At 44.8% G+C, this 25,311-nt stretch overlaps 1 pseudogene; it reads left to right on the top strand.

The window, feature by feature from the left end:
• LOC144251405 (E3 ubiquitin-protein ligase RNF213-like) overlaps positions 1-24,425 on the top strand; it is a 105,875-nt pseudogene extending 81,450 nt beyond the window's left edge.
• The last annotated feature ends 886 nt before the right edge of the window (positions 24,426-25,311 follow it).

A 25,311-nucleotide genomic window follows, 5' to 3' on the forward strand; every position in this document is an offset into this window, starting at 1 on the left:
GGTCCTCACCTAGCCTGACTGAGTCAGGGACACCTGGCATAGCAGATCTCTCCTGTTATTTGTAGATAAACAACTCAGCAGGGTGGGTATGTGCCTAGGAGTACTCTGTGGGTCTTTCCAAGGCCAAGGGTCACGCCCCCTTCCTTGGACAGGCTTTGCTCTGAGGTAGAGGCTGGCCAGGCATGGGTATGAAGTGAAAATACAGAGTGCTGGGAAAGGACCCTTGGTGTGGTGATGCATGCAGAACCCAGGAATGGTTGTTCTCACCCTAGCTCCATGGCCACCCCAGAGTGTGATTTTTGGTGTGGTAATTCAGAGTCTCCCTCACCCTCAATGTCCTCCAAGTCCAGATTCCACAACATGTGGACTCTGTGTTTTCTCGAATTAGATAGTCAGTGATGTCCAAGCATGGTGTCCTCTGGCTGATCCTTGTGTTCATTGAGCTTCAGTTCTCAGAGTGCTGGCAAGGACCCTTTGGTGGGGAGTTGGTTCCTGAACTCTGAATTTTTAAAAATAATACTGAGATAGTAATTTGCCTGTTCAAAGTGTCCATATTGGCAATAATATTGCCAAAGCTTTTCTGCATGAAGGAAATAGCAACCACAGTTATGGTATTCTTCTCCACTGTGCATATGTACTTTTTAAAGTGCCAGTTTCACTATGAGCTTTACTAAATCTCAACCATTGAGTTTGAAATTTAAAAAAAAAATGTTTTAGTTATAGTTGGACACAATATCTTTATTTCGTTTATTTATTTTTATGTGGTGCTGAGGATTGAACCCAGTGTCTCACACCTAAGGGGCAAGCGATCCACCATTGAGCTACAACCTCAGCCCGAGGTTGTGATTTTTAACGTTGTATAGAAGCAAGAAATTGACCCAGAACACTGCAAAACATAAGACAGTGCTTATCTCAAAGAATGCTTCTCCTAAAAGTCTCCAGATAACAACTGGCTGCTTGTCTCAGGCCTTGCCATTTTGCCTGAACCAGTGACCACCAGACTACAGATCTGTGGTGATGTTAATGCATGTAAGTAGGTATCTACAACAAGAGATTGCAGACTAAAAGGATGCCAACATCTCAAGATTTGCCTTGCCCAGAAAACCAAGGCTTTTCCAAATGACCAATGCCTAATGTCACAGAATCATGTGTGTCAAAAAATGATCCAGTAGCTGGAGATGCAGCTCAGTGGTAGAGGTTTTGACTATCACACAGTGAGGCCCTGAGTTTGATCCATAGCACTGGGAAAAATCCATAACAGAGTAGACTATGTGATTGTAATATACTTGATGAAAACAACTGACATGGTATCAGGTTCTATAACCAGTCTTCAGAAATGATCACTTTAAAAGTGTTGTTACGGTATTGAAAAAGAATAACCCCCAATATATGCAAGAACTATTAAAGATTTCTCCCTTTTCCAACTATATCATGTGTAAGGCCAGATTTTCTTCAAATGCTTCAAAGTAGTATCAGAAGCAGATGTAGGAAGTCAGCTGACTTCTGTTAAACAGGCTTCCAAGAATTATAGGAAAGCCACTCTTCTAAACATCATTAACACATGTGGGTTTATTCTGTTTATCTTAAATGAACTGATACACTCTTGAAACTTTTCAGTTTCTAATACTATAAGCATTGATAGATTTGACCCACATAAACAAATCAATAAGTTTTAAGACTGTAAAAGGGCCTGAATCCAAAATGTTTGAGAACAACTGGTCTGCAATATGGAACTTAATATTCCTTCAAGCCTCTGCAAACATATTTTTAATAAAAAGCTGTTAAGGAATCTCTATATTGCTTTCTAGATTAGTGGCACCAATTTGCAGTCCCACCAGCAATGTATGAGTAAGTGTGCCTTTCCCCCCGTATCCTCAACAAAACTTGTTGTTTGTATTCTTATAAGCTGCCATTCTGATTGGAATGAGATGAAATATTAGATTAGTTTTGATTTACATTTCTCTAATTGCTAGAGATGTTGAACATTTTTTCATATATTGTTGATTGATTGTATATCATCTTCTGAGAAGTTCTGTTCATTTCCTTGGCCCATTTTTTGATTGGGTTATTTGTTGTTTCTTTTTTTTTTTTTTTTGGTGTCAAGTTTTTGAGTTCTTTATATATCCTAGAAATTAGTGCTCTGATGTCCATGTGGTAAAAATTTACTTCCATCCTGTAGGCTCTCTCTGTACCTCACTGATTGTTTCTTTTGCTGAGAAAAAGCTTTTGAGTTTGAATCCATTCCATTTATTTATTCTTTTTTTTAATTAGTTACACATGACTGTACAATGATCTTGACATGTCATACATTTGAATTAAATGGGACATAATTTCTTATTTTTCTGAGTGTACAGGTTGCAGAATTACATTGGTCATGCAGTCACATATATATCCACAGCAAAATAATAATAATTTTATTCTTAAAAAATAAATTTATTCTTAATTTTATTTCTTGTGCTATAGGAGTCTTGTTAAGAAATTGGGACCTAATCTGATATGATGAAGATTTAGGCCTATATTTTCTTCTATTAAGCACAGGGTCTCTGGTCTAATTCCTAGGTCCTTGATCCATTTTGAGTTGAGTTTTGTGCATGGTGAGACATAGGGGCTTAATTTCATTTTGGTGGATATGGGTTTCCAGTTTTCCCAGCAGCATTTGTTGAAGAGGCTATCTTTTCTCCAATATATGTTTTTGACACCTTTGTCTAGTATGAGATAACTGTATTTTGTGGGTTGGTCTCTGTGTCTCTGTACTATTGGTCTACAAGTCTAATTTGGTGCCAATACCATGGTTTTTTTGGTTACTATTGCTCTGTAGTATAGTTTAAAGTCTGGCACACTGATGCCACCTGCTTCACTGTTCTATCCAACTCCCTGGTTTATACCCAAAGGACTTAAAATCAGCAGACTACAGTGACACATCCACATCAATGTGTATAGCAGCACAATTAGCAATAGCTAAATTGTACAACCAATCTAGATGCCCTTCAATAGATAAATGGATAAAGAAACTATGGTGTGTGTATATATATATATATATATATATATATACACACACACACACACACACACACACAGACACAAAGTGGAATATTACTCATCATTAAAAGAGAATAAAACCATGACATTTTCAGGTAAATGGATGGAGTTGGAGAATATCATGCTAAATGAAAAAAGCCAAATCCTAAAAAACCAAAGTCTGAATGTTTTCTCTGATATGTGGATGCTGATCCAGAATGGAGGTCGGGGGGAGCATGGAAGGAATGGAGGAATTTTAGATAGGGCAAAGGGGAGGGAGGGAATGGGAGGGTGCATGGGGATAGGAAAGATGGTAGAATGAGATCGACATCATTACACTAAGTACATGTATGAAGACACAAATGGTGTGACACTACTTTGTGTACAACCAGAAACATGAAAAAATTGTACTCTGTATGTGTACTATGAATTGAAATGCACTCTGCTGTCATGTATAACAAATTAGATTGAATGAATTAATTAAAAGAGCTGTCAAATCTATCTATCTATCTATCTATTTATATGTATTATACCTTTATACACACAGAGAAATAGATGGGAAGATGATTGGTTAATAGATGCTCTTTTGTATAAGGTGATTCTGCCATTCTAACGTCATGAGGAATAATATTTATCTTTCCACAGCTTCCATGCAGTGAAAGATTACATCCAGGCCTACTTGTCCCTATTAGAGAAGAAGGCATTCATCATTAAAGATAAGACTGAACCCTACATGCTCTTCATCAACTGCCTGGAAGTAAGCCAGCTGCCACTTTGTTGCTTTTCTTCTACAAACTCTCTGAACCATATGGTTTACACAGTAGCAGAGTTTCTGAAAACTGAAAAAATGCAGCTTTATTCAGTACAATTAATAGAGGTTTCTTTTCCATGTGAAAAAAGAAAAAAGTTTCAAAGACTTTGCTCTGCTCTTAGATGTCCCACACACAGTCACGAGTCACTTGGTGATGTTTCCATCACTGCGGTTCTGATGTTGGTCTCATGAGATCCTCACCTAGCATCTGAAAATGTCTGATGTTTGCACAGCAGTGAAATCCCCTTCAGATGCGTTTTTTGAAAGTGTCCCTGTTGTTAAGCAGTGTACAGAGTACAAATGAAATGCTAAATGAAAAAAGCCAATCCTAAAAAACGAAAGTCTGAATGTTTTCTCTGATATGTGGATGCTGATCCAGAATGGAGGTCGCGGGGAGCATGGAAGGAATGGAGGAACTTTAGATAGGGCAAAGGGGAGGGAGTCATGTGCATGTGTGTGCAAAGCAGAAGAAACCACAGCCTGGATGAGTACACAACAGGTTTAGCAATGGTCATCCCCACCTGGCGAGATCCTGAATCCTTTTTATTTTTATTGTCTTCATATTTTTATACCCAAAACTTGTATAATGCATATTATAAAAAATAGATTATACACTTTTTTCCTTATCAGTTTGCTTTTTCTGGTTGTTTTCTATAATTTTAGAAGTTTGGGGAGTTGCCTGTTGAAAAGTATAATATTCTTTTCTTTCTTGTTCTTTGCTCCTTAGGATTCAATTCAGGAGAAGACCAGTGCTTACTGTACAAGGAGTGAACTCGACTGCCTGAGGGAGGAAGGCCATTTCCTACGGACCTGCTCCTCAGGGAGACAAGGCCAAGGACCTGCCACTACAGTGTCTGTTGAGTACCTTCAGGAGGTGGCCAGGACCCGCTTGTGTCTCGACAGGGCTTCTGATCTCCTTTTGGAGCTTCAGGAGGGCTCAGGCAGGTCTTCTTTACGTTGGTGAAATTAGCTACAAGTTCAGAAGAACAGGAACTCTCCTTAGGGTCTTGCTGGCCCTTACCATGTTCCCCTGTTCTGGATGTTTTTTTTTTTTTTTTTTTTTTTTTTTACTGAGTTCCCCAGAAGCAGGCCCTCAGTCCCCAGTCACTGACCAGCTTTCTCCTTGCACTGTCAGAACTGGCTGTGGAGGAGCAGTACTACCTGCGATGTGTCGAGCAGTTCTGCACCCAGGCAGGGAACGACTGGCACCGCGTGTATCTGGTCCGGAGGCTCGCGAGCCTGCGAGGGATGGAATTTGTGCAGAGCCTCTCCAGGCAGGGCCATCCATGCCAGTGGGTGTTTCCCAAGGGAGTCATTGCACAGCAGGTGAGACACAGGTCCCTGGCAGAGCAGGAAAGCTGTGGGAACCACTCCTCTCTCTCCCTTCCCTCATAATAGGCAGGACACAGGCAGGTATCTGGTCCTTGGTCTCTGCTTCAGGGTGGGTTTAGGCCACCTGCCATAGAGCAAAGGTAGGTATGGGCATGTTTGGTGTGCACATTTGTGTGTGTTTCTGGTTTGAAGTTCACCTGCATTTTATCGAGGCTTAATTTCTAATTGAATTCTACACAGGAAAAGTGAATGAATGTTTCTTTTAATATTTGCTTCCAGCAAAGTAAAAGGTTACTCAGCTTGCAAGCTGTGTCTTGTGCTCTCTGCCAGGCAGAGGTGGGTAAGAATTGAGAGACAGTGCAATGAGTTTGGCTTTCAGGCTTCTCCATTCCCAGTGCTCAGAAATTGTTAAATTCTTAGTGTCCTGGGGTTAAAAAATGGCACTGAAACCTTGGCATCTTTAAGATGACTATCTGGGACTCAAAGATGACATGTTTTTGTCACTTTGCTTGGTGTGTTGCTGTGTGTAGAAAAAGCAAGAAGCTCCAGGGTCAGCCTCCCTTCTCCCCAGGCTCTCCATCTCTGTGGAGGCCATGCTCCTGAAGACCTCCAGGATTGTCATGGCTGGAACTCACAGGGAGTTCCAGCTGAGTTGCCTCTCACCTCCAACAGTGTCTACTGTCTTTCTTTGCCTATGGAGAAGGGTCTTTGCAGAACACCCTACCCTGCCCCACCATGACTAACCCTCTTCTCCTGGGCTGCAGAAGGACCACACGGGCCAGATGGACCAATACCTGGTGCATGGGGATGAATACAAGGCACTTCGTGATGCAGTGGGCAAAGCCATGCTTGAGGGCAAGGCCTCCGGCCTCGAGACTGCTCTGATGGTAGGATGGGCTCGCAGCTTCTCCCTGATTCCGGGTGGTATCCCTCACACCTGCATCTTCCCTGTCAAAAGATGCAGATGTAATGGAGAAGGTCTCTGAACAGCCCCAAGAGTGACACTAATGCCAGGAGGCAGATGCCTGTTGTCTTCATATTGAGTAAGAGATATTAACAATTAGCAAAATCCATTGCTATGTAGATTCATAGTCCACATACATACTATATGTCTATTTTGATGTTACAGGGTTTTAGGGTTCTAATAATTTAAAAAATATTTTGAGTTGTAGAGGAACACAATGCCTTAATTAATTAATTAATTAATTTTTTATGTGGTTCTGAGGATTGACATCCAGTGCCTCACATATACTAAGCAAGCATTCTACCACTGAGCTACAACCCCAGCCCCAGGATTCTAATCTTTAAATTGTTCTGGTCTTGCATCTTTTTTGAGTCCCTGTTTATCCTTGCCTTACACCAGGAAGAGGAAGTAGAAAATCCTGTCTCTTCCCAGGACACATTTCTAAGACCAGTAAAGTAGTCACAGGAGAACAGGTGCTGACTTCTGTTTCTCCATCATGACTGCCTGTGCACTGAGGTTAACCTGAGCTTGTCTCATGACCTTATAGCCCCAGTAATGTGCATGGAGGCCCATAGTGCATAGCCCAGGGAAGGTTGCTCTGGGGAGTGCTGTATCTTCTGAATACTTGCTCCACACCCCACCCACAGTCCTTCAAGAGCCCCAGAGCTCAACAGGCAGTCTACCTGCTGCTGGCGCTCTTCCGAGAAGTGGCTGCTCTCCACTGTTCCCAAAATGCAGACCTCCGCCCTAAGCCAGAGGTGAGTGACACGCTGGGGCTTTCATTCAGCCTCATGATTGGGAAGGACTTTCTAAGCACAGAACTCACAAATTTTATTTCCTATTTACGGTAATAGGAATTATGACCTTCCATAATTTTCTACGTAGGATAGAGGGTGTACCCTTATTATGTGGAAGGATTATTTTGTTTAATCCAAACCTTACAGACTCAGGAACCTTACTTAATGTTTACCAAAACAGAGTATTGAGATCTGTACTGAAGAATGTGGTTGCTGTGTTTCTATATGAAAATTTTCTTTCCTGAAGCATTTCCCCTCCATTGGTGATCATTTAACTATGTTTACCTAGATATTTGATGTGTACTCAGTATCATAATGTGTGACTTTCAAAGAGGTAACCCTAAATTCACAGTATTCCTTTTTGAAATATCCTAACATGAAAAACATCTTTCGTGCCAGCAATGCGAGGCTGTGAGCAGGTTCGTTGAAAACAGCAGGATCCTGTCTCCGACGGGGGTCAGGCCTTTCGCAGCATCCCTCGTGGCCAACACTCTGCCTTTGCTGAGCACGGGCCCTGGTGCCGACAGTCTTGAAAGAACAGTGACAGAAATGGCCATTCACACTGCAGCTGTCCTTCTGTGTGGACAGAGTGAAGTCTTGGTGCCCCTGAGGAACTTAGCTTTCTCTCCCGCCAGCATGTCGGTAAGCTGCATGATGATAACTTTGATTTTACAGTGAAACTTCAGTGTATTTTTTTCATGTTGAGACCTGGCCGGTGGCCATGGGAACTCTCAAACCTGTCCACCTTTTAGATTCTCTGCCCTGTTGACCCACTTGATCCTTCAGCACAGTGCTGGTGAAAACATGCTCTGCCCTTTGCAGGTTCACACAGAGCTGTTGTACATCCTCTGTAAACAGCTCTGGAGCTGAGAAGAAACTGCCTCACTCTGTGACTCTTGCTGGGCAGCAGCTGCAGCCCAGAGGCCCTCTCAGCAGGGCCATTTCTGCTCTTGGTCTTTCAGAATGCTTTTCTTCCAACAATGCCTGAAGACCTGCTGGCTCAAGCCCAGAAGTGGGAGGGTCTGGAAGGCGTCCAATGGTATAGTGAGTACCAGTGTATGGGGAGGGGTCACACTCTTCTCAGCTTGTAAGGTCAGCCTGCGGCCATGCCATACCTGAGGCTGGACCTGGGCTTCACTAGGTTCTGCTGAAAGCCCATGTTACTTGCCTCCTCCTGCCTTTGGCTTGAGGGCCACAGAGTTAATTCACCAGATGACCAAATAATTTCCCTGTGTAGTCATGGGATAAGAGCCATTGGGCTACACTGGTGCTCTCTAGAAATGTCACTTGGAATAAGGGGGACCTGGAGACCACACTGAGGCTCAATCAAAGGCCAGTCACAATCCAGAGGTTTTTGACCCAGAGACAGCTTCCCGCAGCCTACACCTGGGAGACAGCCACATAACCCATGACTTTTATATGAGTTGTGCTGTTGCCTTAAGTAAATAATCTTCTAAAACTAGTTTTTAAAGTTGTACTGAAACATGCTTTTGCCAAAAAAGTAAAATTCCAAGAGAACAGAAAGATATATATACAGTGCTACCACCAAGTTACCCCTGGTTTGTGTCTGGAATCCAACTTCTCTCTGCTGTGTAAACCAGACTATTTTCATGGGTGATATGTGTTCACTGAGCTCCAGGAACACGCAAGTAATTTAGCTGATGGCATGGCTCGAGGCTTCTGGTGAGGTGCTTAGGACATGGGCTCTGTGTCCTGTTGGTCAGGGCCAGAGAGGAGGGCAGCAACTTCCCCTTCCCACATTTGGTAATTTGATGGAGACTTGCTAACATGTGTCCTGTTGTTCTTTGAACAGTTTGTCCCAATGGTCATCCGTGCACTGTAGGAGAGGTGAGTCTTGGTGTTTGGGGGAGGCTCAAAATGTGCATTCACATCTGGGGTGGTGGGGAAAGACTTGGGAATAAGGGTCTTCACCTTCTGGGAGGCACAGGTGCATTCTGAGGACTACTCAGTGTGTTCCAACTGAGTCTCATTTAGAGATACCAAGGACATGATTCTTTCCTGCAGGTCATCTGTGCATTGTAGGATATTTAGCAGCATACCTAGCCTCAGCTCACTGGGTGCCAGTAGCAGTACCCCCCAGCCCAGTATGATGTCCAAGAATGTCTGCAGGCATCACCCAAGTCTCCTGGGATGCCATAATGCTGCTGGCTGAGAGCACTGTAGCAGGGCTCAGCCACACAGACCCTCAGCTGGATCACTAGCCAGAGAGAAATGTGGGCTGAATACCAGAGAACAGGAGAGGACAAGAAAGACTCATGGCTAATGAGCCCTGGGGGACAAGCAGATGCTGCTCATCTGGGACTCTGGGGCATCTCCCTGGTTGTTCACAACATCTGCACTTGCTGAGCAACAGGCTGCTGGACTAGACCTATGCATGCTTCTCCATAAAGTGAATAGGAGACAGGGATGGAGCCCTGATGTGACACTTCACCTTCCTGAATCCCGCTTGCTTCCTTGTCCATGAAGTGAAATAGGAACAGATTCTAGGGCCCCTCTTAGTGCTGAGTTCTGTGGTCTGAATGCCTGTAGCTGTAGGGGCCTGGTGTGGCTGTGATTCATAGCATGCAGTGGGATGCCATTTGACTTGAAAACCTGGGCCCATCAGTGATGGCAAATCTTATGGTTGGGTTTTTGTTTTTGTCCAGTGGGTGTTAGAAGGTCTATTTGGAAGCTATTAACACCATAATTCCTGGTGTTAGATAATGAAGCTCTAGAGGCTGGCATGCCAGTCACAGGGATGGAGGAGGCAGTGAATATGAGAAAGGAAGATGGGGCTGTACACACTTGTCACTCTACATGAGAGTAAAAAAACCTTACTTTGGGAAAATAAAGCCACCTTTGCTCATGGACGGCACACTTGATTAAGTGCCTACTCTGTCCCCAGAGCTCCTGCTGCTTACTGATGCACGCATGCACCAGATGCAGTCCATGGCACATGCCACCTCCTATGCAAGGTGGCTTCTCCACATGTAGAAATGCTGGCTGCAGTGCTGACTGTGGGTCCCCTCTTTGTCCCAGTGTGGCAAGCCGATGGAGCTGAGTTCCTGTGTTGACTGTGGTGCTGTAATTGGAGGTGTCAACCATAGACCTCAAGACGGCTTCCAAAGCATCGGGTATGTGGGCTCAGCTTCTTTCCCTTGGAGCCTGGGGTTCCAGGCTGTCTATTCCCGCAGATGAATCATACCAACTATAGGATCACTAACACCACAGCTGTACATCTGGACCTGTGTCATGTTGGGGACCCACATCAAACACACCTGTAGTCATGTGGCACTGAAACTTTTTGGTTGTTGTTGTTTTGCTTTGTTTTGTTTTTGTGGTGCTGGGGATGGAACCTGGGCCTCACACATGCTAGGCAAGTGCTCTGTCATTGGGCTGCCCCCCAGCCCTCTTTTTTTTTTTTAATATGAGAAAAGTTAAAGATACATATAATCAGTCTTATCAAGTACATCCATCCCTCCATATCTGCAGGGACTGTTCCCAGGACACTGCCCTCCACAGATACTCAGATTCAGATGTTCTGTTCTTTTATATGTCATGAAACAATCTTGTTTGTGACCTACAAATAGGTAGGTCACAAAATTTTAATATTATTATTAAAAAATAATAAAAATTATTTTAAAAAATATCTTTTCCTTTTGGTGAGGATTGAGCATAGGGGTCACATCCCCATCACCAGCCCATTTTTATCTATTTTTTAGAGACAGGGTCTGGATAAGTTGCTTAGGGTCTTGCTAAGTTGCTGAGGCTGAATTTGAAACTGCAATTTTCCTGCCTTAGCCTACCAAGGCACTGGAATTACAGGTGTGCACTACTGTACCCAGCCTTCCATGGACTTTTAAAAAATTATCTCTAGGTTTCTCATGCAATGTAAATGCTACAAAAATATTTATTTATCATATTTTTTAGGAAATAGTGACAAGAAAAAAGCTGCTATTCAATATAGATGCAGTTATTTCTGAATATTTTTATTCCACAGTTGCTTGAATCCACAGGTGAAGAACTGCAGATACAGAAGGCCCAATGTATCAGATTCAGAAACCAGATAAAAATTTGGCCTCCAGCTAGACACAGTACATTCCTATAATCCCAGCTACTTGGGAGGCAGGAGGATGGAAAGTTTGAAGCCAGCCTGGGAAACTTTGTGAGACCATCTCAAAATAAAAATAGAAAGGATAGGGGGCATAGTTCAGAGGTAGGGTGCTTTCTTAGCATATGTGAGGCCCCAGCTCAATTCCCAAAACTGAAAATATAAATAAAAATAAAAATCTGATCTCACAGTCCCATGCTTGATTCTAAGATAAGTGTGGCTGTCAGTGTTCCCTTAAGATGAAAGGCAGGACTTTCTACCATCATCATACATCTGGTTATTCTGTTACAAAATTTAAAATTGTGTAGCCTGTTATCTCCATAAACTATCAATGTCATTAAATCTTAAAAAATTTTTGCCAGACTGTGTATCTCAGTTTTTAATTTGGGAATATTGAGAAAAACATGGACAAACCCCATGAGGATGCAAAAATGCTCCAAACTTACTGTCCTGATGCAGGTGTTGGCCTCCATCCCGACACCCTGCACTAATGGCCACATTAATGATCTGTAATGATCAGATCATAAAGTCTACTTGGCCCACTGCAGCCACTTAACACTGGGAATGTTGCAGGGTTTGGCCAGTCAGCAGGGTGGGTCTAAAGAGAAGGACTTGGAGGCAGGTGGTCTAGGCTCGGAATAACCAGTACTTTTAGAGTTTTCCTCAAAACTGGGTATGGTGGTGCACACCTATAATCCCAGTGACTCAGTAGGCTGAGGCAGGATAATCAAAGCCAGCTTCAGCAACTTAGCAAGACTGTCTCAAAATAAAAACTAAAAAAGTGGGGGTTGAGAATGTAGCTCAGTGGTTGAGCCCCTGGGTTCAATCCCCAATACCAAAACAAAAAGAAAAGAAAACAAAACAAAACAAATTAAAAAAAAAAAAAACTGGGAACATAGTCATTAAGGTGTGAGACCCTGGCTGAGGAGAAACAGACATCTCCAATCTTCACCCTGTTTCCTCTCATCCTTTCCAGAGCCAGCACAGATAGAACCAAGACTGGCCATGTGCTGGGCCACCCGCAACCCAGAGATGTCATAGTGGTGTCTGACCGAGACCTGTCCCCAGTCGTCTTCATTCTCATCCGGCTACTCACTCATTTGGCTATGCTTTTAGGAGCCACTCAAAATCCTCAGGTATAAGATGCTACCGCTAGACTCTCTTATGTTGCCATAGGAAGAACCTGCTGTGTTTGCATCCAGTCCTTTTGTCTACAAAGTCCTAGACACCTAGGGATTTTACCTAGTCACAGGGTAATACAAAAGTTATAGATCCTGCTTTTTCCACTGTGACATATGATGCAATGGGGTAACTATTCATCAGATTATGGAAAATCCTTTTCATTTTTTAATTTTAAAATCTGTTTTAACTGACACAAAGCAATTACACATACAGTGTGACATCTTAGCATGTGTATACAAGGTGTAATAATCAGCTCATAAAGTCTACTTGGCATGTACAACTCTTGTCCTCAGCCCAAACCTGGGCATGGGGAGGTGGTAGGACCCTGTCACCCTCTCATGGTGGTGGCTATTTGAGGTATAGGGAAGCATTCCCTGCTGCACCAGGATGACATGAGAGCCAGCAGTCTCTGGCTCCAACCACCTGCCTCCCTTCCTCTGCTGCCTGCATCATGAGATGCATGTGATTCCATCTGCTGCCTGAGAGCACCCTGACCTCACCTAGAAACCACCTTCTCCCCAGCGCAGGTGCTTTGCTCCCTTGGCCTCTCACTGTGTCCTCTACACACAGATCCCACTGCACATCTTATTTTCTTGCTCTCTCAGGATTTGATAAACATCATCAAGCCTCCAGTGAGTGACCCAAAAAGATTCCTGCAGCAGCACATCCAGAGAGACTTGGAGCAGTTAACGAAGATGCTGGGGAAGAGTGCCGATGAGACCACCCATGTGGTCCACCTCATGCTGCGCTGCCTTCTCAAAGAGCAGCACCTACTCCCTAACCAGAGTAAGGGGGGTGAGGGCTGCACATGACTGCCAAGAGGTCAGGCTCCCTCAGCTCCTGGTGAATGGCATGACAAGAGTGGGAGCAAGCACTCTGCTCTCCTTGCTGGGGCTGCTGCACTCCTCCACATATCACCTGCCTGGCAGGGGCCTGCAGCACTGATACCTGTTGCTTGTTCATGCAGCATTAACCTGTACCCTAAGACCACATGGCACCCCACCAGGTGATATGTGTTCCACTTCTGCTTTCCAGAGATGTCACACTTGTACCCTGACTTAATATGTACATATCCACATTACCCGAACAAAGGAGGCTGCAGAACACTGTCTGCCAAGCTAACTCTTCTACTCTTTAACATTTAAACCATGCCAAAAGCAAAGGTCTGTGAGGGGACTCTGTAAGTGGTTATCTGAGTGGCATTAGGAGGGATTTCAGTTTCTTTTTGCTTACCTGCAAAAATCTTTTAAAATGACCATTGCAGAACAATGTTATTTAAAAGCATACAGATAATACAATAGCAATGAAAAGTCTGTTCCCACAACCAAAGAATCTCTTTCCCTTCAGGGATATCTTTGCCAGAAACCAACATTAACATGTGCTTCCCATTTTATCAAGACTGATTTTGCCGAATGCCTCTTGTTCTGGTGTGGTTTCCACAGCACACGGACTCAGGAGCCCAACAGGCAGCAGTGAGGTGGCTCTGGGTAGCTGTCAGCATCTCTGTGTCCCTAGGCTTTTGAGTTCATGTCCTGTCCTTAACCATTTGTTTAGAATGCCTTTAAGACCACAGCTTTGGGTTGGAAGGTTGTCAGAGACTCAAGTATCTTCACAAGGTCTGGAGGCTGGTGTTGGCAGTACCTGGCTAACTTAGGAAGTTATCACCTCAAAAGGAGGACTATCTTTATTAACATTCTTCAGTGTTTTCTGTATGGAGATTGCCGTTTTTTGTTTGTTGGATAACACACAAACGTTTTGGTTTTCTTTGTAGGGCATTTAAATTTTGATGTAAAATTGTCAACCAAAGGACAGAGAAACAATTGGGAAAAACATGTTGAAGCTCTTCTTCTACCTGAACTGGAGGTAAGTGGTGAGTGGTGACTACTCCTTAGCCCTGTGTCTAGGAGGGGGTCCCATTCATCTGTAGAGCACTGTTGGACCACTGTACTCAGGAAGGTCATTAGAGGCCTCACCTGGAGAAACCGCTCCTTCTGCTATCCCCAGGTGTCCCTCCTATACTGCTCATAAGTTAGGCCAACGATTATCAGGAGTTCTCACAGGGCAGGTGGCCGCTTGTTCGCTATTGCTTTTTACAGCAGAATGTGAAAGTAAGAGGCAGAGACCCTCCAGAAATACATCGATATCTGTAGAAATACATCGATATCTGTATTCATGACTGCTCTGGTGAGAACATCACAGAGCTGACTATCCACAGCAGGTCAGGAAAGTCAGGAAGCAAAAGGGAGGTGAAATAAAGGCCCCTAAAATAGTTTGCTCTGTTTGGGGAGGCAAAAACCCTATAAACAAAGAACCCCCCCAATCACCGTGAAAGACAGCAAAATCATGCATCCAGTGTGTGCAGGCAGATTCCTAAAGAGCCACTGGGGGGCCATGAGCTGCCCGATTGTCTGTGACAATGTCTCACTTGCAGAATGCTGTGTCATTTCTTTATCCAGCATCTAGATAAGACCCTGCTGACTGTGAGCACACTCATAAGCCAGGATGAGCGCATCAGCTCTAGCCCTGTGGCCAAAATCATATATGGTGACCCTGCAAGCTTCTTGCCCCAGCTGCCCCAGAAAAGTGTGGTTCATTGCTCAAAGATTTGGAGCTGCAGGAAGAAGATCACAGTCGAGTACCTCCAGCATGTCGTGGAGCAGAAGAACAGCAAGGAGGTGGTGCCCGTGCTCTGGCAGTTCCTGCAGAAGGTGTGTCTGCTTCATGGGCTGCCCCCTTTTCCTGGAATACTTCTGCTGAGGACTGGGAGGCTCTGTGCCTGGGTTCAAAGTCATCATTCCTAGAGGCAGAACCCTAACCAACCCCATCAGCACTGTGATTCTGAATGCAAGACCTGTAGCACCGGTCTCAGGGAGAGCACAAAGGTCTTAAGACACATCTGCTGAAGTCAAAGATGAAATATGCACATGAATGGGGTTAGCAGTGATCTCTAAGGAACTTGAAGGCCAGGAGGGACCACCCTGGTCACTCAACTGTGACACCTTGTCTTCATCCCCAGAAGTTGAGTAGGTGGTTACCAGCAAGTACCTGGTGAACAGTCAAGAATGCACACTAAAACCAAACCAGAGCCCTCCCTGTGCCCTGCAGGCAGGAGGCAGTGTGCTGAATGATGGGGCTGTGGAATCTGCCAGGCCCAGAAACCATCCCCAGCTTTTACCCACTTGAGCTCTCCTGGGCCACAGTAGAAGTTCTCACCACCTCCCTCATGGACCAGTACCATGGCAGGGAGCAGAATGATTTGGAAATATCTGGTGCTCACACTAGAAAGAATTTTATGGTAGTGTTGTGATCTCTTTTTAAGACACAGTTTTATTTGACTGAGGATGCTGGATTCTGGATCTTCAGAACAAAATCCAGGAATCACACCAGCTACCATTGCCCCAGGCCTTGGTCTTTCCTTCCAGCAGCATCACACCCAACAGTGGGCCCAAGAGTCAAGTTTTAAAATTTTTTTCCAAATTATTTACTTTTATAAATTCATTAGTTATACACATTAATGGGAATTGGTACGATATTTCCGTGTATGCCTATAGCATGCACTGATCTTGTCTCTAGGTCTGGCTTCACTTAAAATAACATCCTCCAATTCTATCCATTTTTCTGAAAATGATAGGAGTTCATTCTTCCTACAGCTAAAATCATATTCTATTATGTTTGTAAACCACATTTTTTTTTTTTTTTTTTTTAGAGAGAGAGATAATTTTTTTTTTTTAATATTTATTTTTAGTTCTCGGCGGACACAACATCTTTGTTGGTATGTGGTGCTGAGGATCGAACCCGGGCCGCACGCATGCCAGGCGAGCGCGCTACCGCTTGAGCCACATCCCCAGCCCTGTAAACCACATTTTTATCCATTCATCTGCTGATGGGCTTCTAGGCTGATTCCATGTCTTAGTTATTGTAAAAGGTGCCACATAAACATGGGTGTGCATTACCTCTTTGATACGCTAATTTTCTTTCAAGTGGGATAGTTGAGTCACATGGTAGGTTTTTTTTTTTTAGTTTGAGGAACCTCCATACTATTCTCCATTATGAGGTACTAATTACATTTCCACTAGCAGTATATTAGATTTCGTTTTTCTCTTCATCTTTGTGAGCATTTGTTATTTTATGTTTGGGTTCATTTATTTTATAGGGTGAGATACTAGTGGCAATTGAAACCAGGGCCTTCTTGGGCTTGCTAGGCAAGAAATGCTCTACTACTGAGCTAAAGTCCCCAACCCCAGCTCCCCCCAATATGACAAGGTCTCACTAAGTTGCCCAGACTGGCCTAGAACTTGCTGAGGCTGGCCTTGAACTTGTGATCTTCCTGCCTCAGGCTCCTGAGTAGTTGGTATTACAGATGCCACCATGGCTATCTTATTTTTTTTATAACAGCCATTCTAACTGTGGTGGTATAGCATCTCATTGTAGTTTTGATTTGCATTTCCTTGATGGCTACTGATATTGAGCATTTTTTCCCATATATTTGTTAACCACTTGTATTTCTTCTTTTAAGAAGTGTCTATTCAGATCATTTGCTTATTTTTAAATTGGATTGCTTTGATATTTTTGTTGTTAAATTTTTTGAGTTATATAGTCTGGCCCTGTCACCTGACCCCAGCCCGACCTTCCAGCTGTCTCCAGGCCCTTCCTTTCTTACTGCATCAAACCCTGTGACCTGCCTTCTGACTCCCTGAACACAATGGCACTTCCACATTGTCCCTTCCAGTGGCTGCCCTCATCCTTCCAGGTCCAGTTAGGTGTTATACTAGGATGCATTTATTCCCTCATTGCCTGCAATTAGGCTGTCAGGTAAAGGTGGTTTTGGGGTCCTATCCAGAAAACCATTGCCTGTGCCAATGTCTTGGAGTGTTTCCTCTATTTTTCTGCTGACAGCTTCAAATGTCAAGTCTTACATCTGGGTCTTTGGTCATCTAGAGTTGATTCTTGTCAAACTGAGAGATGGTGGCCCAGCTTAGCCCTTGAGGAAGCTTTTCAATGGAGGAAGGAGGGGACTTGGTCTTGTTCATCCTACATCTGTCGTGTGCAGGGCATGTCTAACATATTGAAGGCCCTCCACTTGGTGAGAGGATGGGCTTGTCCCTTTCCGATTTGCAAGTTTCAGGGTATAATCTGTAAAACAACCCACTGACCACACAAACCACACAGAAAGTCCCCGCCTGCCCAAAATCTATACACCTCATGTTGTTTCTCAGTTAAATAGAGAAAGTGTTACTGAGCTGTTTTCCCTTTTCCAGGAGGCAGAACTAAGACTGGTGAAATTCTTACCTGAGATTTTGGCCCTGCAAAGGGATCTAGTGAAACGATTCCAGAATGTTCCAGAAGATGAATACTGTTCCATCAGGAGTTTTATTAGCAGTCACAGTTCAGGTACGACTGCTGCCTGCTCCAACAAAAGATCAGGACCATCCATGTGTCGTGGTTCAAAAGGATCATTCAGGTTGGGGCATGAGGGTGGGGCTCAGATTCTAAGCTAGAACATGAGGCAAATGATGCCAAATCCCAGAGACATGCCTTGAGCCACTGCTGTGGCTAGAAAGCCCTCACCTTCTCCAGCTCTCACACAACCTCAAACTTGAAATGTGGCATGCTACTGAACGTGAAGAAGGTGCAGGGTCAGGTTCTTGGGAGCACACCTTGTGGTTTCTTGTCATGGTAGTGCTAGGGGTTGTTTCCATGGGGATCTTACCAGGTGTTTTGTTCAACAGAGGGGCTGAGGCAGCTATTCCACAACAGGATCACCATCTTCCTGTCCACGTGGAATGCACTGAGGCGGTCACTGGAGACCAATGGTAAGTGTCCTCCTCCATGTGGCTCTGCCAGCACCCTGCTGTGTGTGTGTGGCAATTGCAACCTATTGATGGAGGTGCTGGGATACATGAATCAATCTCCAGAGTAATCCTCAGTCCTCTTGAATCTATAAATATGGAATAAGAATAGAGTTGAGAGCACTTGAAACTTAATAGCCAGGGACCAGCTCTATGGAAATGGCTGCCCCAGGCTGTGACCCAAATGCCTGGAGCAGAATCCTTCCACTTAGGAATGATCCTGTCTTTTAAAGGTGAAATCAAGTTACCTAAAGACTACTGCAGCTCTGACCTGGATCTGGACACAGATTTTGAGGTCATCCTACCCCGGCGTCGGGGCCTGGGTCTATGCTCAACTGCGTTAGTCAGCTACTTGATTAACCTTCACAATGAAATCATCCACATGGTGGAGAAGTTCTCCAAGGAAAACAACAGGTACTACAGAAGCCCACCATCCCTGCCACCAGGCTTGGCTGCAGACTCTGCCAGCAACAGCTCTTGTCCCCACTCTCTCAGCCTTCCTCAACAAAGCCCCGTGTTTACACATGGTTTTCACTTGCTCACACTATGAAGGCAGAAGCAGGAGCATATGTACCAAAGCCTTAGGCCCCATACACCTGCCCTGGACCCCAAGAATTGTATCTTGTGTCCCTCAGCTATTCCGTGGATGCCTCAGAGGTCACTGACCTGCATGTTATCAGTTACGAAGTGGAACGAGACCTGATTCCACTGATTATCTCCAACTGCCAGTATCAAGTGGAGCAAGGTGGGGAGACATTGCAGGAGTTTGACCTGGAGAAGATCCAGCAGCAGATTAGCAGCCGCTTCCTCCAGGGAAAGCCCCGGCTCACCCTCAAGGTAGGCTGGGCCCTCTGCCAATGATTTGCTTGTGTCAGTCAGCCCTGTGGGTTTCAGGGTAAACAGACTTAAGTGACACCCAGGCTCTCGTCTGCGTTATCTCCTCCCCACTGGTGGTCTGTGGTCCCTATGCCTTCTTTGGGCTGGGAAGTGTCCCCAGCTCTCTTCCATATCACCATCACCATTTGCACCTGTCCCCCAGGGCAGCCTCAAGTCTCAGTGGACTGGGTTTCCACTACAGTTAATGGTACCACCAAGAAAACCCATCACTGCTGCCACCCCTTCAGTTGCATATGTAGTTGGTGCCCAGAAACCACTGTGCAGACCTCCCCATTCCATCATCCTCGAATTGCCATGGCCGAGGCTTCACGTCAGAGTATTTAGCCTTTGGTCCAGCTACCCAGTGCCAGCAGCACCACTTCATCTTAGTTTCCTACCAGAATGCCACCATGTAGGAAGTATCAGTGCAGGCACCCCTGGAAAGGGGCAGTCAGGAACCCCCACCCCCAGCCAGTCCACAGCATGTAGACAGCATTACATGGCCTCCACCACACTCCCCCATCTGTCACAGAGGCCCTGTCACCTGACCCCAGCCCGACCTTCCAGCTGTCTCCAGGCCCTTCCTTTCTTACTGCATCAAACCCTGTGACCTGCCTTCTGACTCCCTGAGCACAATGGCACTTCCACACTGTCCCTTCCAGTGGCTGCCCTCATCCTTCCAGGTCCAGTTAGGTGTTATACTAGGATGTATTTATTCCCTCATTGCCTGCAATTAGGCTGTCAGTTGCTTAAGCCCAAAGCCATTTTTAATTCATCCTGAGAGTGGCTGCCTTATGCACAGTCTCTGCTCAGTGTCACAAGATAGATCACAAATGTGCACATTCCCATTCCTGTTCCTCTAGCGCTCTTCCTCTCTTGTGGTCCTCAGACACACTATTCTGCAGGGCAATATCTGCAAGGCCACTGTAGCCAGGCTGGATTTCTTATGTTACTGTGTCCAAAGAGTGGGGGTGGAACAGAGTCATCAGGAGACAACAAAGCTACATTCCTTGCCCAGGAATATACTGTCCAGTTTGGTACTTAGTCACTGAGTCACTGCTGAAGAATATATCTGTCATCAGATGGAAACCTCCACTATAGATTTAATTTCCAAAAACTTTTTTTTTTCCTTTCTCACCTTAGGGAATACCCATGCTGGTATACAGACATGATTGGAACTTTGAACATCTCTTTATGGACATCAAGAACAAAATGGCACAGGTGGTCATAATAAACCCTCACTTGCAAGGTGGTTTCATTCACATATACAAGGACAGTCCAGTCCCATCTGGTGTGTGCTGTGAGCACCAGGCTCTCTGGCTCTCTAAGAACCCCAGGAGCTCCTTAAGAGCCCAGTGCTTTCTGGAGAAGCAAGCGGGATGGCCGATCACCAAACTTTCTTTTGAGTACAGACCAACCACTTGGGGGTTATTTTCTTAATGATGATATCATGACCATGGTGCTACAAGTTGAGAACTCAATTCTTCCTGCTCCTTAGGTTCTGCTACTGACAGATGGAGAAGCTGTTGTGCCTTTCCATGTACTCATGGGTCATGTGGAGGATTCAGTTAGCTCGGGCCCATTTCTGTGCAAAGTCTGAAACGCTGCTACACTCAGCATCAGCTCAAGCACAAGCATCAGTTCTTACCACAAGTGTTGGATAGCTGGTCCTGCTGGCAGCTCACAGTTAGGCTCTTAACAAGTAGGAGAAGTAATAGCCTGACCCAAGCCTCTGTCCTGCTTTTGGTTTCAGTGCCTTCTCCCCAATTCGGCCATGGGTGCCATCAGTGGAGAGCTTCAGTCCTACAGCGATGCCTGTGAAGCCCTGTCTGTTATAGAGGTTACTCTGGGCTTTCTAGGCACAGCTGGTGGGGATCCAAATATGCATCTGAATGTGTATGTCCAAGACATCCTGCGAATGGGTGACCAAATGACTCCAATTTTAAAGGTGGGTCCCATATGCCTTTCAAGGAGAATCAGTATCACCTCATCTTAATTTCCTGACAGAATGCCACCAAACAGGGAGCATCAATGCAGGCACCCCTGGAAAGGGGCAGTCACGAACCCCACCCCTAGCCAGTCCACAGAATAGCAGCACACACTGGGGACAGGAGAGGAAGGGACACTCAGTGCTGACCACCTAGTAGAGTGGGATGCACAAGTGACTGAGGACATTGGCTACCTGTATGTTGCATGATGCTCACAGACACTGAGCTGCTGCAGGAGAAGTAATAGAAGTAATAGACTCATGTGTTTGCAAGATGAGACAGGTAGACTCTTAGATGGAACAGAGGTGGCCTCAAGACAGGAAATGGAGGAAACAGGGAGGAGTGCCCTGGGGTAGCACCCAGAGTCATTGGTGTGCACTAAGGGAGGGTGTGAGCCTTTGCATTCTACTTGGGACTCTCTTCCTCTTCCAGGCCTTCAGCAGATGTCAGTTAAAACACGCCATTGCTCTCTGGCAATTCCTCTCTGCTCTTAAGTCGGAACAGCTACTGGGACTGAAGAAAGTGAGTCTGCCCTGCCTCTGCCCAGACTAAGGGAGATGCACCCTCTTCCCAGGCTTTGATGTTGCACTTGTTTATCTTTTTTAGGATCCCTTTAGGGAAATCAGTTCTAAGTACAAAGCAGACCTCAGCCCAGAAAGTGCTAAGCTACTCAGCGCCTTCCTGAATTACACAGACCTGGATGCTTTCCTCCTAGAGCTTCATGAAATGATGGTGTTGAAACTAAGAAACACTCAGACCCAGGACAGCTTCAACCCTGAATGGAGGTATGGTGTGCATACCTACTGGCAGGCAGGTGTGCAGAATATTTGCTTTTTCCCCTTGACGTGAAGGTAGTTCCACTTGTTAGACTGACCCTCTGTCTAACAAGTAGACATAACTATGTCAAAGAGATAAACATTTTAGATTAGGTACAAAAAGCCACACTAATGTGTGAAATCTAAGATATTCAAAACTATCTTAATTTTACATTTGTGTCAATCTAATGGCCAAAAAATGGTATCTTATTTTCACTTGTTTCCCCACCTACTTTTGTGGTTGGGCACATTTTTAAATTTATCACCACTTTTATCATCCTCTGAATTATCTCTTGGTAGCTTTCGGCTATTGGACAGGGCAGTTGATCTCTTTTTTCCTTTTGGTACCAGGAACTGAACCCATGGGTGCTTAACTACTGAGCTGTATCCTCAGCTCTTTATTTTTTGAGATAAGACCTCATTATTGTTGAGGCTAGCCTCAACTCTGCAATCCTCCTGCTTCAGCTTCCTTAGATGCTGGGATTATAGGCATATGCCACCACACCCAACCAGTTTCTCTTTCTTAATGATTTTTAAAAGATCTTTATATAGAACAGATTAATCTGATGTACACATTACAAATGCACTAGAAGTCAATTGATGGGATTTTTTCATAAAGTCGTTGTGGGGCCAGATGCAGTGGTACATGCCTGCAATCCCAGGAGCTCTAGAGGCTGAATCAGGAGGATCATGAGTTCAAAGCCACCCTCAGCAACTTAGTGAGGCTCTAAGCAACTCAGCAAGGTCCTATCTCTAAATAGAATATTAAAAAGGACTAAGGATGTGGCTCAATGGCTAAGCACCCCTGGGTTCAATCCTCAGTACCACCCCCCCCAAAAAAAAAAGCCACCATGGGGACATACACTAAAGGCCTTCCTTATCACATCGCAGGGTGCCAAAATATCCTCATGTTTTCTCCTGCTGCTTTTATAGTTCTATATTGCACATTTCTTTCATTAGTTCACTTTTATATGTGGTAAGAGGGAGACATTTCACGTGACTTGGTTTTCTGGATGGTCAGACTACACTTGCTATTTCTGATCTCAGGCCATATGGCACATGCCTGTGAGCAATTAAATTCCCCTTCCTAGAGAATTTACAACCTTTGGTAAGATAAACCCTGAAAGGGAATACCTGCCTGTTCTGAATGGCAAAGCTTTGCTTCTGATGCAGCCAGGCAGGCCCGTCAGTGGAATGCCTGAAGTGGCCTAGCTGAGCATCATCGAGGAAGCTCCATCCTCTAGATGCCTTGAGCCTGGGACTCCAGGTCTAGCTCAGGAACTGGGCAGCTGGCTGACCTTTTAAGCTGGCGCTCAGTGTTTCCCATCTTATTTAGCACCTCAGTCCTGTCAATGCCTGGAAAGAGTGAGAGCTGATAGGCTCCTGATGCTCTAAACACTATCTCTTGCGCTTGATTTTACAGCCTGAGGGACACTCTAATGAGTTACATGGAAACCAAAGAGAATGAAGTTCTTCTGGAAGTGGAATCCCAGTTCCCAGAAGAGATACTGCTGTCCAACTGTGTCTCTGTGTGGAAAGTGGCAGCTATACGGAAACAGGACAGGCAAGCAAAATAGGATTCTCCACTCCATCTCTTGATGTGCTGCAGACACAGCTCCCCTCCCCTCCACTGTGCCTCTGGGAGCACCTGGAAGGAAAGTGTTGGCACAGCACTGAATTCAAGGCCAGCAGTTACTGTGCCAGCTGACAGCTTTTTTGAGAGTTAAGCTGTTTCTGGAATACATGCAGATGCCAGAACTTCCATGTTACATTATGAATAGCAAGTGGTGAGAATGGCAGTTACTTGAAACTGGAAATCAACCACCATCCTGTGCATTCAAGGAGCAACAGGAAGAGTCATAATTGGGGTCACACCCAGCAATGACCTGTGTCGGGCCTGCAGCCTGTTCCTCATGCTTCCTAATGTTGCCACACAGAGGCAGAATGTAGGGTTACTGGTCTTTTTTTTTTCCCCCTATGCTATTCTGCATACGCAGAAGATAATCTGGTTTTCTTCTCTTTCCCAGTCCCTTAAATTCTGAGTATTATACTCATATTTCTTGGGTTCCAAGATGTGAAAAAAGTACCACACTCTTTTTGTCTTCTCACTAATGGAAAGCCAGGGTGTCTGCACATGCCTTAATGCCACGAGAACAAAGCCAACCCAGACCCCACTCTAAGTCACTGCCAGATGCCAAAGAGAGCCAACAACTCTGTGAAGAGCATGGGACTTGGGACACTGCTAGGGTTTTGGTTTCCTGTGAATAAAATGGAGTGGATTGATAGCCAAAGTGCCTTCCAGTTCTCATATCTTGAGATTCTAAAGAAAATTCGACAGCATCAGCATGGATCAGAGCAGGCTCTTGGCAATGCCATGGGGAGTTTTTGGTTGCCAGGTATTATTATACTACATAAGCATGCAATCTTGGTGTGATCTCAGCTTCCCTGAGTATGTGCATTCCTTTCTTTCAGTCTCAACCATACCATAAAAACTGAGTCTCAGAGAGAGTACAAAACCAGTTCCATTTCTGAAAAAGGGAAATTAACTTGCCTCGATCTTGTGCTGTGTTTGTCATTGTACGTTTTGTCTCTTTTTGAAACCTACTTTGATGTCCTGGACCTCCGGATAAATTCCTTTTCTTCACAGCTCAGAACCTGTTTGCCATAATAGCCATCCACACATTGGAGACCTATTTTTCATGTACATTAAAGATCAACTTGAAATCAGGCCTGTGAACTTTTCAGCTACATAAATGCAAAATGGGGGCAAAGGGCACACAGCTCAGTAGTAAAGTGCTTGCCTCATATTCACAAGGCCATAGGTTCAACCCACAGCACTGCAAAAACGAAACCAAAAAAAGGTAAGCTGGCACAGGCCCTGTGCACACCTGCAAAGGTAGGTACAGAAGGAACACTGCACTCCATTTCCATGTATCATTCTCACAGCTTCTGATGAAGGAAGTGCAGTGACAGACCTCAGGTAGTAGCTCCTTTCACAACATGCACTTGCATTTAGTGAGCTGTGATGAACCTTCCAGACTATGTAGAGCCACCTCCTCCTCCCACCAGATGCCTGCCACCTGAGAGCAGAAGCACCTTGGCCTTAGATGCCTGGGAGTCAGGGTGCAGCTTGCCAGGGCCAGCAGGTGGCACTCAGACTCAACCTGTTCCTCACTGCCACACCTTCACAGGTAGAATCAGGTATCAAGTCCTTGATATGAAGACCCTTATTTTCCCTTTGGCCTGGGTATTTTTTTCACTATTATGAATTGTTTCTAATGAAGATATTTTATTTTGTATGCTATGCTTTCAAAGCCTTAACTGTCTTATCTAGCACAATTTACACAAAAATACACCAGGCTAGTACAAGTAAATGTCATTATACTTGTAATGCTGTTTTGATAAATGTGAGTTCTGCTGCTAAAGGATCCCTCTCTTTGGGAGCATGCTACTGTATATGCCATGTAGACCTCAGCTAGACTGTGGGAATGGTTATGGGTTTTTGTGGAAATGTCCTTGAAAGTATTCATGAAGTAGATGGTTCAGAAGTGAAGAGCACACTCTAGAA

Source organism: Urocitellus parryii (genome assembly GCF_045843805.1).
Source record: "Urocitellus parryii isolate mUroPar1 chromosome 13 unlocalized genomic scaffold, mUroPar1.hap1 SUPER_13_unloc_2, whole genome shotgun sequence".
Lineage (NCBI taxonomy): Eukaryota > Metazoa > Chordata > Mammalia > Rodentia > Sciuridae > Urocitellus > Urocitellus parryii.